General features: G+C 37.2%; 1 non-coding gene across 1 annotated transcript; it reads right to left on the bottom strand.

Annotated features, from left to right (window-relative positions):
- Nucleotides 1-13,295: 13,295 nt before the first annotated feature.
- Nucleotides 13,296-13,459, bottom strand: LOC141565292 (U1 spliceosomal RNA). The gene has a single exon (XR_012488968.1). It is a non-coding gene; the product is annotated as a U1 spliceosomal RNA (small nuclear RNA).
- Between the last annotated feature and the right edge of the window lie 3,924 nt (nucleotides 13,460-17,383).

A 17,383-nucleotide genomic window follows, 5' to 3' on the forward strand; every position in this document is an offset into this window, starting at 1 on the left:
AAACTTTTCTTTTCTTTTTTTCTTTTTCTTTTCAAGGTTCAATCTCTGGCCAAGATGCCAATGATGAACATATTCTTTGTGACCCCATCAGGTGGAATTAAGATAATAGAGCATTTCACCAGATAGTAAAGTAGTTTGACAACTCCCAAAGAAGTATCTGGAGTGAGGTATAACATGAATTTATCAGAATTAATAATGTTAATTTATTATTTATATTGACATATTTTCTGTATCTTGGTTATATTTTATCACTTTAATGTATTTTATATAAATTTAAAATTTGAAAGGTATATACCTCTTATACCTCATTTTTGCCATTGTCATTCTATACAACTTTTACTTGATTGATTAAAAAAAACCTAAGTATTTACTACTGTTGTCAATATGGCATTTGCAGGATTACTTTTGTGTTATTACCAAAATGTATTTACTAATACGTTGTCTGATAATTAACTTGTATGTTACTATGCTGAGCTATTTTCAATATGTGTTACTTTGATTTTGCAGCTAATTTGTTCTCCCGGTCCTCCTGAAAGATTTACTTGGTGACACCCTTTGTTTGAACAGTTAGCTTTTATTTCATCTGTGGACCATCCAGTTCTGAGGAATTTACCCACTTTTGCCACCTGCTTACATCATCTGGATCTTCCTCACCCACCCTCTTGCCTTTAATATCCTACAGTCTTCTTTAAAGACTATCTGACTTTGTTAGTAATCCTGCTTCTTGAATAGAGAACTCCATAATTTAATGACTCCAGAGGGAAATAAAAGGGGTCCAGTTAATAATTGTTTTGCAGAAAGGGAAGGATTCTTCTCTGGTTTTAGTACTTTTTGTTGAACTAGCTACTTATTTTCAATGCCACAACTTAGAGAAACAATACTGAACTAGAGAAAGCTAGGAATCAAATAGTTTTAGATTTGGAAAAGGTACTTTGACTTGACATAATGATGTCAAATCAGAGAACTACAAAAAATCAAAAAAACAAAAATAGACAGTTATTTTTCCCTACTCCTCCCTGGAATTTTCAGCCAGTAACTCAATAGAATTTATGGCAGCAGCTCCTTTATCTATCAACAACCGAATTCCTTCTACTTGTCCTATTTCCAAGTTCTTTTAATTCTCTTAAGTAAAATTCTTATTTCTTTAGGTTTATTTATCTCTTATTATCTATCAGATCCTTCTATTTATTCCCAGTTAAATTAATTTTAATTGCAATTTATTGGAGTATACACCCTCAACAACATACACGTGGATTATTTTCTGCATTTACCAAATTAATTGGGGTCAGTGACATGTACTGTGTTCTGGTTGACTCAAATTAATGGGTTGAATGAAAATTGTATTGGAATTATCTATGGATTTGTCAGTACTGTTTTTGCTCTGATTGTTAACATATATCAGACTAAGGTTATATTATACAATGTCCTCTACCAGATAAACATTTTTATTATTACAATGTGGTAAAAATGAATAAAATTGATTGCTAAATGCATTTCATAACATCTGGTATCTGTAGTTCTAAACTCCAGTTTATAATGTAAAGAATAATCCTATCTATTTAGGATTGTGGTCACTGCAAATAAAGCCCTTCCTCTTTAACTATAATCCAATTGGTATCCCATGGACATATACTAAATTTGTTAAAGTTTAAGCCTATTCTTTTTCATGTTCAAATTTGTGCAAAGTCCTTTCTTACATTTATAGTCTCTATATGGAAAGTGTGAAAGAAGAGAGAAAAGAAGTCATAGTGAAGCCAGGAAGCTGTTTGAGCTCTTCCAGTTTCCCTCAAAAACCACTTGAAACAAGCCTCTGAACAGCATCTGACAGAATAAAGCCACTCGCCAGTTCAAAATAGATAGAAAGGACTTCAAGAAAGGTCAGTCTCACTGGAGTAAAAAGGGTGTTCAATCCAGTTCAGATAAAGACTGGGAAAGTAAGTGTAAGGGTCTTAAAATACAGCAGATCAGCAACTGAGATCCTCCTAGTCTTTGCTCAGTAGAAGAGCAAACCAGTAGGGCAGTCTCTACTCTCAGATCAAAAGACAAAAATTCTGGGAAACCAGGCTGTTTTCTGGAAAGAATAGGTAAGCTATCCCCCTGCTGTGAGCAAAAAATGGCAAACACAAGAGGCCCTTGTGCTCAAAGCCAAGGTTTAGAGTTGCACAAAAAGCTGGAGACAATGATGACCCAGGAGCAGAGCTAAACCATAAAAGTCACAAAAGAGGAAATACAAAAAGAGAAGGAAAGAAATAGAAAAGAACCTTGATCATAGAAATATGCTATGGTGACAGGGAAGCCAAAATGACAATTCAGATGAGGACAAAGTGTTCATAAAATAAATCTCAAAGAATGATAGCAGTTGCTCTCAAACCAAGAGGTTTCTTGGAAGTGCTCATAAAAGACTTTTAATAGGCAAATAAGAGAGGTAGAAGAAAAAATGAGAAAAGAAATGCGAGGCATGCAAGAGAAAGTCAACAGCTTGGAGAAGGAAGGGAAAAAAAATGACTGAAGAAAAAAATTCCTTTAAAAATGTAATTGGCCAAATGCCAAAAAAAAAATAAAAATTAAAATTAAAAAATCCACTGAAGAAAACAATACCTTGAAAAGTAGAATTAATCAAATGGAAAAAGAGATTCAAAAAGTAACAGAAGAAAATCACACATTAAAAACTAGGATGGGGCAAATGGAAGCTAATGACTCTATGAGACATCAATAATCAGTCAAACAAACTAAAAAGAAAGAAAGTGTGGTATCACCTCCCTCCTCCATGAGATAGGGGGTCATCATCTCCAATTGTCCTGATCTATATTTTGCCACTTGCCCCATATATCTTGTCACTGGCCACTGGCTCTGAAAGAGAAAGTGAGGCTGATTACTTAGCACAACCCTCCCTCACTTAAATCCCACTCATTTTCACCGTCATGGCATGAGCTACTGATGTCATGGTCCTCCTCAAGAACAAAGGACAAACAATAATGACCCTATAAAAAACTCTTTGAAAAGGGGATCATGTTTCAATCTTTGTATTCTCCCTTTTCTTTCTTTAGTGAGACTTGCCACTGTGGCTTCAATTTCTACTATTCTGTCAAGTATTTCTGATGTGTAGGCCATAAAATATGTTTTCACAACATTCTGTTTTAGTTCCATGATCTTTTACATACATAGGGTTCTCTGCATTATCAGCTGTTGGGTTTTTTTTCCCTTTGTTTCCTTCCTTTTGTTTGTTCTTTTCCTTCTGTTTCCTTTGCTATTTATTTATCAATGTCTGAACTTGTTTGGTTGAGCTTGAAGCCACATTCCCTTGTATATTCACTATTGGTTTATTCACTTATCTTACTGAGATCTTTAGTCATTTCAGTTTCTTTTCATTATAAGTTCTATTTTTATTTTCTCTTTCCTTTTTGATTTCAGTTGCACCTCAAAGCCAAGTCAGCTTCATCCCAAGATTCACTGGCCTCTACCCCCAGTTAACTTCTGGGAGAGAGAAATAACTCAAGCTGGATTCTGGGCTCTTTCTTTCAGGCTTAGGAAAGGTAATAAATATGTTCTGCCCCACTTCCCTCTGTTCCTCAGTTCCCTGACTGATCTTTTTTGAAGGACATGATTTTATCATGTTATTTCAGCTAAGGCAAACTCTTGTCTTTTGAGTTCTTTCTGAATTATGAAGGGCATTTGCAACCCTGCCTTCTTGGGGAATGTTGTGGGAGGTGGGAGTGAGCAAGTTAAGGGTAAAGGATTACAGGCATATCTTGTTTTATTGCACTTCACAGATATTGTGACTTTTGTTTTTTTAAATATATTGAAGATTTGTGGCAACTCTTGAATAAAGCAAATCTATTGATCCCCCGTGGCGTGTGGTCACAATTTGGCAATTACAATATTTTAGACATTTTCATCATAATTATATCATTTATGGTGATCTGTGATCAGTGATCTTTGATGTTACTCTTGTAATTGTTTTGAGACACCATGAACCATGCCCATTTAATATGATGAACTTAATAAATGTGTGTGTTCTAATTTCCCCACCTGACTGGTAGTTCCCCACTACTCTCTCCCCTCTATAATACCTTTGACTCAACAATACTGAAAAAGTACATTAGGAAAGAAGTCTGAGATCACATTTGAACTCAGGTCCTCCTGACTTCAAGGCTGCTGCTCTATCCATTGCACAACCTTGCTGTTCCCCTCAATGTTTGTTTTTAACCTGCTTGGGCATTTGGTGTCCTAGACAATGGAGAATTGAAATTGTTTTATCTCTTGTGTACAATTTCTATTTTGGAGAGGTTTGAGTTATGAATATTGGAACAATTTTAAGAATTGTCTTGTATTTCTCTAGAACAAAAGGGAAACTTATTGAAGGGAATAGAAATCCTACCTGAGAACTTTCAAAGCTCAACAGAATAAGTGTAATGACTAACAGAAGGTGAAAAGTTTCTTTACTTATTTATTTTATTAAATATATGCAATGTTAATTTTCCAACACTGACCCTTAGCAAACCTTGTGTTCCAAATTTTCCTCTCTTTCCCCACCACCGCCTCCCTATATATGTTTAACATGTTAAAATATATGTTAAATCCAATATAGTTTCAGTATATTCAATACATTGTCAAACATATTTATACAATAATCTTGCTGCATAAGAAAAAATCACATCCAAAAGGGGAAAAAAATGAGAAAGAAACACAAATTCAAGCAGACAACAACAAAAAGAATGAGAATTCTATGTTGTGTTCCACACTCAGTTCCCACAGTTCTCTCTCTGGGTGTAGATGACTTCCTTCAACACAAGATCATTGGAATTGGCCTCAGTCATCTTGTTGCTGGAAAGTCACATCCATCAGAACTGATCATTGTTGTTGCCTTGTAATAACGATCTCCTGGTTCTGCTCATTTCACTTAGCATCAGTTCATGCAAATGTCTCTAGGCCTCTCTAAAATCACCCTGCTGATCGTTTCTTATGGAATAATAACCTTCCACAACATTCATATTCCATAACTTATTCAGCCATTCCCCAACTGATGAGCATCCACCCAGGCTGCAGTTTCTTGCCACTACAAACAGGACTGCCACAAACATTTTTGCACATGTGGGTCCCTTTCCCTGAAAAGTTTATTTAGCTTTGCTAATCCCATTTTATAATATAAAAAGTAGATGTAATTTGGGGTATTGTCACCTTTGCTAAAAAAAAAAATTAAGAGGAAATTGGCTAATAAGCGTATTTGGCTCTTTCTTAGGAAAAATCTAAAAATTATAGACCAATTTCCTTAATGAATATTGATGCTAAAATCTTAAATAAGATATTAGCAAATAGACTTCAGAAAATCATCCCCAGCATAATACACTATGACCAAGTGGGATTTATACCAGGAATGCAGGGCTGGTTTAATATTAGGAAAACTATTAGTATAATTGACCATATTAATAATCAAAATAATAAAAACCATATGATCATCTCAATAGATGCAGAAAAGGCATTTGATAAAATCCAACATCCATTCCTACTAAAAACGCTTGAGAGTATAGGAATAAATGGACTATTCCTTTTTTTTTTTTTTTTTTTTTTTAATTTTTTATTTTATTTTATAATTATAACATTTTTTGACAGTACATATGCATGGGTAATTTTTTACAACATTATCCCTTGCACTTACTTCTATTCAGATTTTTTCCCTTCCTCCCCCAACCCCCTCCCCCAGATGGCAAGCAGTCTTATATATGTTAAATATATTACAGTATAATTTAGATACAATATATGTGTGTAGAACCGAATTTTTTGTTGCACAGGAAGAATTGGATTCAGAAGGTAAAAATAACAGTTTACATTCATTTCCCAGTGTTCCTTTTCTGGATGTAGCTGGTTCTGTCCATCATTAATCAATTGGAATTGGATTAGTTCTTCTCTATGTTGAAGAAATCCACTTCCATCAGCATACATCCTCGTACAGTATCATTGTTGAAGTGTATAATGATCTTCTGGTTCTGCTCGTTTCACTCAGCATCAGTTGATGTAAGTCTCTCCAAGCCTCTCTGTATTTCTCCTGTTGGTCATTTCTTATAGAACAATAATATTCCATAACATTCATATACCATAGTTTACCCAACCATTCTCCAATTGATGGACAACCATTCATCTTCCAGCTTCTAGCCACTATGAAAAGGGCTGCCACAAACATTTTGGCACATACAGGACCCTTTCCCTTCTCTAGTAGTTCCTTGGGGTATAAGCCCAGTAGTAGTATGGCTGGGTCAAAGGGTATGCACATTTTGATAACTTTTTGGGCATAATTCCAGATTGCTCTCCAGAATGGTTGGATTCTTTCACAACTCCACCAACAATGCATCAGTGTCCCAGTTTTCCCACAGCCCCTCCAACATTCATCGTTATTTGTTCCTGTCATCTTAGCCAATCTGACAGGTGTGTAATGATACCTCAGGAGCAGCCAGGAGCAGCAGAGAGGGTGTAAACACTGGAGGTGAAGATTAAAACCCCAGAAAGCCAGCGTCTCTCAGAGCCCGGCCACCCCCAACCCCCACCTGGACTGACTCGGTGTGTTCTCAGAGCGTCAGAGCGCAGACTCAGTACAGTCATTGCTGTTCTGTTAGTGGCTCTCTGCTGCCCTACCCCCAGTCTGTAGAGGAAGCCCATTAATAACATCCAGCCCTATCCCCCACAAAACAGACCAATTGTTTCTCTTGTCAGTTTGTTTTCTTTGATTCCTACTCTGACAAAATGAACAAAAAATTCAAAAGGGCTCTAACCATTGACGGCTTCTGTGTGGAGAGGGAGCAGACTTCAAATGCTGAGGAGACTAGGAACAGACTGTCCACAGATGTATCCCCTGGGAGGGATATAAGCTGCTCCTCAATACAAAAGAACCTCATAGAGGAAATCAAAAAGGCTCTCACAAGAGAGCTGGAAGAGAAATGGGAAAAGGAAAGGGAAGCTTTGCAAGAGAGCCTGGAGAAGTCATCCCATGCATTCAAAGACAGAATGGATAAAGAAATCAAATCATTGAGAAACAAGATTAGTGAGCTGGAAAAGGTAAACAACTCCAAGGAAAACAGGATTAGTGAGCTGGAAAAGGTAAACAACTCCAAGGAAAACAGGATTAGAGAGCTAGAAAAAGAAATCAGCTCTCTAAAAAATAAAATGGATAAAATGGAAAAAAATTCCATAGAAGATAAAAACTCAATTAGACAATTACAAAGAGATATAAAAAAAGTGAGTGAAGAAAATACATCATTGAAAATTAGACTGGAACAAGTAGAAATGAATGACTCAAGGAGAAACCAAGAGGGAGTCAAGCAAAACCAGAGAAATGAAACAATTGAAAAGACTGTCAAGTACCTTACCAGAAAGACAACAGACCTGGAAAACAGATCCAGGAGAGACAATTTGAGAATAATCGGACTCCCTGAAAAATGGGAGGAAAAAAAGAGCTTGGACACCATTTTCGAGGAAATTATCAAAGAGAACTGCCCAGACGTTTTGGAAACAGAGGGTAAAATAGACATTGAGAAAATTCATCGATCACCTACTGAAAGGGACCCTAAAATCAAAACGCCAAGAAATATAGTGGCCAAGTTCAAGAATCATCAGACAAAGGAAAAGATATTAGAAGCTGCTAGAAAAAAACAATTCAGATATGGAGGATCCACAATAAGGACAACACAGGATCTAGCAGCATCCACATTAAAAGAACGCAGGGCCTGGAACATGATATTCCGAAAGGCTAAGGAACTTGGTATGCAGCCAAGAATAACTTACCCAGCAAGAATGAGCATCGTTTTCCAGGGAAGAAGATGGACATTTAACGAAATAAATGAATTCCATCTATTTTTGATGAAAAAACCAGACCTACATAAGAGGTTTGATCTTCAAATACAGAACTCAAGAGACTTCTAAAAAAGGTAAAAAGAAATCTTGAGAACTATACTTCTGTCAAAAAAATATGTAAAGAACATATGTACAATTTGTCTTAGAAACTAGAGGTGGAAAGGAGATTATATCATAAAAAAGTATAAAGTGGTGGTACTACATCTCATGAAGAGGCAAAGGTAACCTATTATATCTGAGAGAAAGAAAGGAGGGAGATGAACATAGCGTGTATCAATAGACATATTCGATTTATGGTGAAACTTCTTCCACTTCATTGAAAAGTGAAAGGGAAGGAGTAAGCTAAGGGGAAGGGAATACAGTAATTTCGAGGAAAAGGGGTAAAATAAGGGGAGGATCTTTAAGGTGGGGGAGGGATCCTAAAAAGGGAGGGCTGTGAAAAGCAAGTGGTGTTTACCAGTTTAATACTGGATAGGAGGGTAAAAGGGAAGGAAAGAAAAGGGGTAAAATAAGGGGAGGATCTTTAAGGTGGGGGAGGGATCCTAAAAAGGGAGGGCTGTGAAAAGCAAGTGGTGTTTACCAGTTTAATACTGGATAGGAGGGTAAAAGGGAAGGAAAGGGGAAAAGCATAATCAGGGGTTAATAGGATGGCAAGCAATATAGAATTAGTCCTTCTAACCATAAATGTGAATGGGGCAAACTGCCTCATAAAGAGGAAGCAGTTAGCAGACTGGATTAAAAGTCAGAATCCTACTATATGTTGTTTACAGGAAACACACCTGAAACAGGATGAGACATTCAAACTAAAAGTAAAAGGGTGGAGCAGAATCTATTATGCTTCAGGCAAAACCAAAAAAGCAGGAGTAGCCATCCTCATCTCAGATCAAGCAAAAACAAAAATTGATCTAATTAAAAGAGATAAGGAAGGGCATTATATCCTGCTAAAGGGAAGCATCAATAGTGAAGCAGTATCAATATTAAACATGTATGCACCAAGTGGTGCAGCATCTAAATTCTTAAAAGAGAAATTAAGAGAGCTGCAAGAGGAAATAGATAGCAAAAGTATAATAGCAGGAGATCTCAACCTTGCACTATCAGAATTAGATAAATCAAACCACAAAATAAATAAGAAAGAAGTCAAAGAGGTAAATAGAATACTAGAAAAGTTTGATATGATAGATCTTTGGCGAAAGCTAAATGGAGACAGAAAGGAATATACTTTCTTCTCAGCAGTTCATGGAACCTATACAAAAATTGATCATATACTAGGGCATAAAAACCTCAAAATCAAATGCAGTAAGGCAGAAATAGTAAATGCATCCTTTTCAGACCATAATGCAATCAAAATAACATTTAATAAAAAGCCAGGGGAAAATAGACCAAAAAATAATTGGAAACTAAATAATCTTATACTAAAGAATGATTGGGTAAAACAGCAAATCATAGACATAATTAATAACTTCACCCAAGAAAATGACAATAATGAGACATCATACCAAAATGTGTGGGATACAGCCAAAGCAGTAATTAGGGGAAGTTTTATATCTCTACAGGCATACCTGCATAAAATAGAGAAAGAGAGGGCCAACGAATTGGGTTTACAACTAAAATTGCTAGAAAAGGAACAAATTAAAAACCCCCAGACAAACACAAAACTTGAAATTCAAAAAATAAAAGGTGAGATTAATAAAATTGAAAGTAAAAAAACTATTGAATTAATTAATAAAACTAAGAGTTGGTTTTATGAAAAAACCAACAAAATAGACAAACCCTTAGTAAACCTGATTAAAAAAAGGAAAGAGAAAAAGCAAATTGATAGTCTTGAAAATGAAAAGGGTGAACTCACCACTAATGAAGAGGAAATTAGAACAATAATTAGGAGCTACTTTGCTCAACTTTATGCCGATAAATTCGATAACTTAAATGAAATGGAAGAATACCTTCAAAAATATAGCTTGCCCAAATTAACAGAGGAAGAAGTAAGTAGTCTAAATAGTCCCATCTCAGAAAAAGAAATAGACCAAGCTATTAATCAACTTCCTAAGAAAAAGTCCCCAGGACCAGATGGATTTACAGGTGAATTCTACCAAACATTTAAAGAACAACTAACTCCAATGCTATGTAAACTATTTGAAAAAATAGGGATTGAAGGAATCCTACTAAATGGACTATTCCTTAAAATAATAAGGAGCATATATTTAAAACCTTCAGTAAACATCATATGTAATGGTGATAAACTAGAACCTTTCCCTGTAAGATCAGGAGTGAAACAAGGTTGCCCACTATCACCATTACTATTCAATATAGTACTAGAAACTCTAGCCTTGGCAATAAGAGCCGAGAAAGAGATCCAAGGAATTAGAGTAGGAAATGAAGAAATCAAATTTTCACTTTTCGCAGATGACATGATGGTATACTTAGAGAACCCCAAAGACTCTGCTAAAAAGCTATTAGAAATAATTCAGAATTTTAGCAAAGTCGCAGGATACAAAATAAATCCACATAAATCCTCAGGATTTTTATACATTACCAACACAATCCAACAGCAAGAGATACAAAGAGAAATTCCATTCAAAATAACGGTCGATAGTATCAAATATTTGGGAATATATCTACCAAAGGAGAGTCAGGAATTATATGAGCAAAATTACAAAACACTTGCCACAAAAATAAAGTCAGATTTAAATAATTGGAAAGACATTCAATGTTCTTGGATAGGCCGAGCGAATATAATAAAGATGACAATACTCCCCAAACTAATCTATTTATTTAGTGCTATACCAATCAGACTCCCAAGAAACTATTTTAATGACCTAGAAAAAATAACAACAAAATTCATATGGAAGAATAAAAGGTCGAGAATTGCAAGGGAACTAATGAAAAAAAAGTCAGAGGAAGGTGGTCTAAGTGTACCTGATTTAAAGCTATATTATAAAGCAACAGTCACCAAAACCATTTGGTATTGGCTAAGAAATAGACTAGTTGATCAGTGGCATAGGTTAGGTTCACAGGACAAAATAGTGAATAAAAATAGCAATCTAATCTTTGACAAACCCAAAGATCCCAAATTTTGGGATAAGAATTCATTATTTGACAAAAACTGCTGGGAAAACTGGAAATTAGTATGGCAGAAACTAGGCATGGACCCACATTTAACACCACATACTAAGATTAGATCAAAATGGGTCCAAGATTTAGGCATAAAGAACGAAATCATAAATAAATTGGAGGAACATGGGATGATTTACCTCTCAGACTTGTGGAGGAGGAAGGAGTTTGTGTCCAAGGGAGAACTAGAAACCATTATTGATCACAAAATAGAACATTTTGATTACACCAAATTAAAAAGTTTCTGCACAAACAAAACTAATGCAAACAAGATTAGAAGGGAAGTAACAAATTGGGAAAAAATTTTTACAGTTAAAGGTTCTGATAAAGGCCTCATCTCCAAAATATACAGAGAATTGACTTTAATTTATAAGAAATCAAGCCATTCTCCAATTGATAAATGGTCAAAGGATATGAACAGACAATTTTCAGATGATGAAATTAAAACTATTTCCACTCATATGAAAGAGTGTTCCAAATCACTATTGATCAGAGAAATGCAAATTAAGACAACTCTGAGGTATCATTACACACCTGTCAGATTGGCTAAGATGACAGGAACAAATAACGATGAATGTTGGAGGGGCTGTGGGAAAACTGGGACACTGATGCATTGTTGGTGGAGTTGTGAAAGAATCCAACCATTCTGGAGAGCAATCTGGAATTATGCCCAAAAAGTTATCAAAATGTGCATACCCTTTGACCCAGCCATACTACTACTGGGCTTATACCCCAAAGAACTACTAGAGAAGGGAAAGGGTCCTGTATGTGCCAAAATGTTTGTGGCAGCCCTTTTCATAGTGGCTAGAAGCTGGAAGATGAATGGATGTCCATCAATTGGAGAATGGTTGGGTAAACTATGGTATATGAATGTTATGGAATATTATTGTTCTATAAGAAATGACCAACAGGAGAAATACAGAGAGGCTTGGAGAGACTTACATCAACTGATGCTGAGTGAAACGAGCAGAACCAGAAGATCATTATACACTTCAACAATGATACTGTACAAGGATGTATGCTGATGGAAGTGGATTTCTTCAACATAGAGAAGAACTAATCCAATTCCAATTGATTATTGATAGACAGAACCAGCTACATCCAGAAAAGGAACACTGGGAAATGAGTGTAAACTGTTATTTTTACCTTCTGAATCCAATTCTTCCTGTGCAACAAAAAATTCGGTTCTACACACATATATTGTATCTAAATTATACTGTAATATATTTAACATATATAAGACTGCTTGCCATCTGGGGGAGGGGGTTGGGGGAGGAAGGGAAAAAATCTGAATAGAAGTAAGTGCAAGGGATAATGTTGTAAAAAATTACCCATGCATATGTACTGTCAAAAAATGTTATAATTATAAAATAAAATAAAAAATTAAAAAAAAAAAAAGAAAAAAAAGAAAAAAAGAAGGGAGGGAGAGAGAGCGAGCAATCAAGAGAGCCAGCAATTCATCTAGTGCAATAGGAGATAAGAGAAAGGGGGTGGGATAGGAGGAAGAGTGACCTAAGGAAGGGAGTGGTCAGAAGCAAATGCACTTTTGTGGATGGGACAAGATGAAAGAAAAAGAAAAATGAGAAGAGAATAGGGTGGGGCAAGTGTAGAGTGAATGTGAGTGGGATGAACTCGTTGATAAAATAGAGGTATAAGAGAATGGATTAAAGACCAGAATGCGCTTCATATAAAACAACTTGCTGAGCCATTCTCCGGTCACTGGGAGCCCGCTCAATTCCCAACATCTTGCCCGAACAAGAAAGCGCTACAATAAATATGTTTGTGCCTCCTTTGTATCTTTTGCCCTTTTCTTGGATCTCTTTGGGATGCAGACCTAGAAGTGGTATTGTGGGTCCAAGGTTTGGTCAACAGCTTGGTTGCCCTCTGGGCATAATTCTCCAGAATGTCCATACTCCTTTGTCAGCTGCCTTCACTCCTGCCGGGTCCCGATAAACCCTTCCTGCCACGCGGGGAAGAATTTCGCGCTCGGTAACACGTCGATGTGGATAAAAACGTCCGCTGCAGCCGCCACTTTTCTGGTGCGATTCAGCAATTGGCTGGATGGCAGAGAAGAGGAGATAGATAAGATGGCGCTTTCGAAGTTCTGACCTGACCAAGCCCCAGGTTTAAGGGTTTGAAATGAAAGAGTCATTTCTTTGCTGGGCAGAAGGAACATGAAGACAAACAAAAAGACAATTGAGGGTATAGGAAGCAACAGCGGCCAAAAACGCGATCAGGTTGGAGGGAGCCAGAACAGTAGGGCTCACTTTGGTGCGGAGATAGAGGAATGTTGCAGATAAACCGTACAGGTTTCGTTCTCCTTCCTTTTCTTTGAACGTCGTAATCAGGGGAGAGCGCGAACGCAGTCCCCCACTATCACAAATTATGCAGTCGAGTTTCCCGCATTTGGGGAAATCGCAGGGGTCAGCTCATCCGTAGTGCAATGGAGAAGCCTCGCCCTGGGGAAACCACCTTCGTGATCATGGAATCACCCCTGCCAGGTAAGTATGCTCAAATACACCACGCTCCAGCGCTCCCTGCACACACACACACTCTAAGCACAGGCTCACTCGAGCGGCGCTCCCAGATCCATCACACACGCTCCACACACAAAAGCCACGCGCACACGCAACCCTCCGGCCTCCTCCACCTCGCCTTCGCCCCTCAGAACCTAAGAAAATACACCTTTCCCACGCGCGCTAGCGTTTTGTTTTGTTTTGTTTTGTTTTGTTTTTTACTTTAGGGAAAACACCTACCCGAGCCTCCTCATCTGCATAACGCTTTGGCCCTTACTGACATCACTCACTTCATCTGCTCTACAGGAGACCGCCCTCTATTATTGAGGGATAGCCGAACTTAGAAAAGCCAGGGATTGGGAACTGACGCCGGGCTAGGGCGTTTCCTCCCCTTCTGAGGGACTCACCAGGGGCTGGCCTTGCTTCTGCTTTTGTTCTGGTTCTGTGTTGGACCCGAGCCTGTCAGAATTCACACCTCCACAGGAATTGGCTCCTCCAAGTCCATGCAGGCCTTTTCCAACCTCCCCAACCCCAATCAATCATTGTTTCTATCATTTAAAAGAATGCTTTATGTTCGGGCCATGTTAATAACAGAGGGGTTGCTTTTGTTTTTCAAGTTTATGGCTTTGGGCAAAGACGGAACCGTCCTTTTTCGTGCCATTTTTGTCTGTGCCTGTGTCTCTGTCTCTGCACAGAATGTCTGTGTCATGTCTGTTTTTTGAGCCACAGTTTGTTGCCTGGAAAGATTTCCTAACATCCTTGACTCCCACTTTAAAAGCCTGACTTTTTCCTCTGGACCCCAGTTCTAATAAAATTAGCTAATTAATATTGTAGAACTGCTGAAATAACATCTTAGCAGATTCTCACGGTTTTGAGAAACATTATTAAGAAGTCTGGCAATTAAAATGTTTGTGGCAGCTCTTTTCGTAGTGGCTAGAAACTGGAAGATGAATGGATGTCCAGCAATTGGAGAATGGTTGGGTAAATTATGGTATATGAAGGTTATGGAATACTATTGCTTTGTAAGAAATGACCAGCAGGAGGAATACAGAGAGGCTTGGAGAGACTTACATCAACTGATGCTGAGTGAAATGAGCAGAAGCATGAGATCACTATACACTTTAACCACGATACTGTATGAAGATATATTCTGATGGAAGTGGATATCTTCAACATAGAGAAGCTCCAATTCAGTTCCAGTTGATCAATGATGGACAGAAAAAGCTACACCCAGAGAAGGAACACTGGGAAAAGAGTGTAAACTGTTTGCACTATTATCTATCTACCCAGGTTACTTATAACTTCGGAATCCAAGTCTTACCGTGTAACGAGAAATTTGTAACAAGAAATTTGGTTTTACACACATATATTGTATCTAGGTTATACTGTAACACATTTAATATATATGGGATTGCCTGTCATCTAAGGGAGGGAGTAGAGGGAGGGAGGGGAAAATTTGGAAAAGTGAAGACAAGGGATAATATTGTTTAAAAAAATTATCCATGCATATATACTGTCAAAAAATTATAATTATAAAATTAACAAATATATAAAAGAAAGAAGTCTGGCAGTTAGTCATACCAAACAAACAAACAACAACACAACTAGATAAATAGCCCCATTTTGCTAGCCCTTCTCGGTCAGATCAGATTAAGAAAATAGAATGCTGAAGAACTTTAGAGAAACTCAAATTCTCCCTCACTTGTAGAAATGGGGGAAGCAGCAGCAGTCATGGGAATCCCACATACCTTTCCCAAACAACTCATGAACTCCGTGTGTGTGTGTGTGTGTGTGTGTGTGTGTGTGTGTGTGTGTGAATGGAGGCGGGGATGGAGGAAAGGACAGACCCCATGGTTAGCATTCTCTAAGCCCTGGCACCTGAAACTATCCTGGCACCAGTGGCCACAGCCTTCAGCAGGTTCTGTCCAACAACTGCATGGGTGAGGTGAGAAAGCCAGTCAGCCTCTGCATCTCATAAGCCCACTGTTCTCTGTTTCAGTTGCAGTAATGTATGTAATTTATGGCAACTTAATTTATTGCTGCCCAGTTTTCTGATTGGTTTTTGTGAAGATCACATGTTTGCAACAGTGTTTATTTAGCATAACGCAAAGCTTATATGAATGTTAACTTCTTTATTGTTTATAATCACTTCCTATTTGATCACTGTATATGGGTTTTTAGATGTTACCAACATATAATACCTGTGTTGAGATAAATGATTTCTTTATGTGTTTACACAGAAATGTGGAAGCAAATTCAACTAAATTAAGGCCTCCCCAGGACTGGGAGGATAATGCAAAGAGTAAAAAGGGTCTCTTTCTCTTTCTTCCCTCTTCACTCTTTCCCTGACTGCAGCAGAGAGAAAGAAAATATACATAGTTCAGTTAAATTTGGTATTCCAGATATGCTAGTGAAAGCAGTTTTAAAGGGACTCTAATCAAAGCCCACTGAAGGGATATGGAAATTGTAACCTGTTTGCATCAACTGTGTTAACAACAGATTTAAAAAATTGGGAACTTTAGGAAAATAGAAAAGCTGCTCACTGTTACTTGAGAAATTCTGGCAACCAAAAGCCTGCTTTTCAGTTATCAAGAGTCAAATTTCTGAGGGTCCTGTCAGCAAAAAATTGGCACTTTAACCCTTTCCTGGTTCACAAAAGAGAAATGGTTCCTGTGAATTGAAAATAACTAAATGGCAATATTAAGTTTGTCTAGAACATTTCATTAGCACTTAGGAAACCTAAGTCAATTTTAAGAATTGTCTTGTATTTCTCTAAAACAAAAGGGAAACTTATTGAAGGGAATAGAAATCCTCCCTGAGAACTTCCAAAGCTCAATAGCTTGGGGACAGAATAAGGGTAACAACTAAAAGAAGGTGGAAAGTTTCTTTACTTATTTATTTTATTAAAGGTTTTTTTTTTCTTCTAAAAACATATACCTTAATTTTCTAACACTGATCCTTAGAAAACCTTTTGTTCTAAATTTTCCTCTCCTTCCCCACCATTTCCTCCCCTAGATGGCAAGTAATCCAATATATGTTAAACATGTTAGCTTATATGCTACATCCAATATAGTTTCAGTATATTCAATATAGTTTTAAGCATATTTATTCAATAACCTTGCTGCACAAGAAAAATCAGATCCAAAAGGGGGAAAAATGAGAAAGAAAATAAAATGCAAGCAGACAACAACAAAAAGAGTGAGAATGCTATGTTGTGTTCCACACTCAGTTCCCACGGTCCTCTCTCTCAGTGTAGATGACTTCCTTCATCACAAGATCATTGGAACTGGCCTCAATCATCTTGCTGTTGGAGAGAGTCACGTTCATGAGAATTGATCCTTGTAAAATCTTCTTGTTGCCTTGTATAATGATCTCCTGGTTCTACTCATTTCACTTAGCATCAGTTCATGCAAATGTCTCTAGGCCTCTCTAAAATCACCCTGCTGATCGTTTCTTATGGAATAATAACCTTCCACAACATTCATATTCCATAACTTATTCAGCCATTCCCCAACTGATGAGCATCCACCCAGGCTCCAGTTTCTTGCCACTACAAACAGGGCTGCCACAAACATTTTTGCACATGTGAGTCCCTTTCCCTGAAAAGTTTATTTAGCTTTGCTAATCCCATTTTATAATATAAAAAGTACATGTAATTTGGGGTATTGTCACCTTTGCTAAAAAAAAAATTAAGAGGAAATTGGCTAATAAGCGTATTTGGCTCTTTCTTAGGAAATATCTAAAAATTTTACCTGAGTTATGTGGAGTTATTGTCATCAGGTTAAACCTAAAATTGGCAATTACTTCATGGGAAGCAAGGAGGATGAGGGCAAAGCCTTATCAATTCCCCTTCAAGGATGAGGGTGTGCAGCACCTTTTCCCCCCTTCACAGAATGGAGGAGGTATGGAAGAGCATA

The sequence above is a fragment of the Sminthopsis crassicaudata genome, chromosome 3 (genome assembly GCF_048593235.1).
Source record: "Sminthopsis crassicaudata isolate SCR6 chromosome 3, ASM4859323v1, whole genome shotgun sequence".
NCBI lineage: Eukaryota > Metazoa > Chordata > Mammalia > Dasyuromorphia > Dasyuridae > Sminthopsis > Sminthopsis crassicaudata.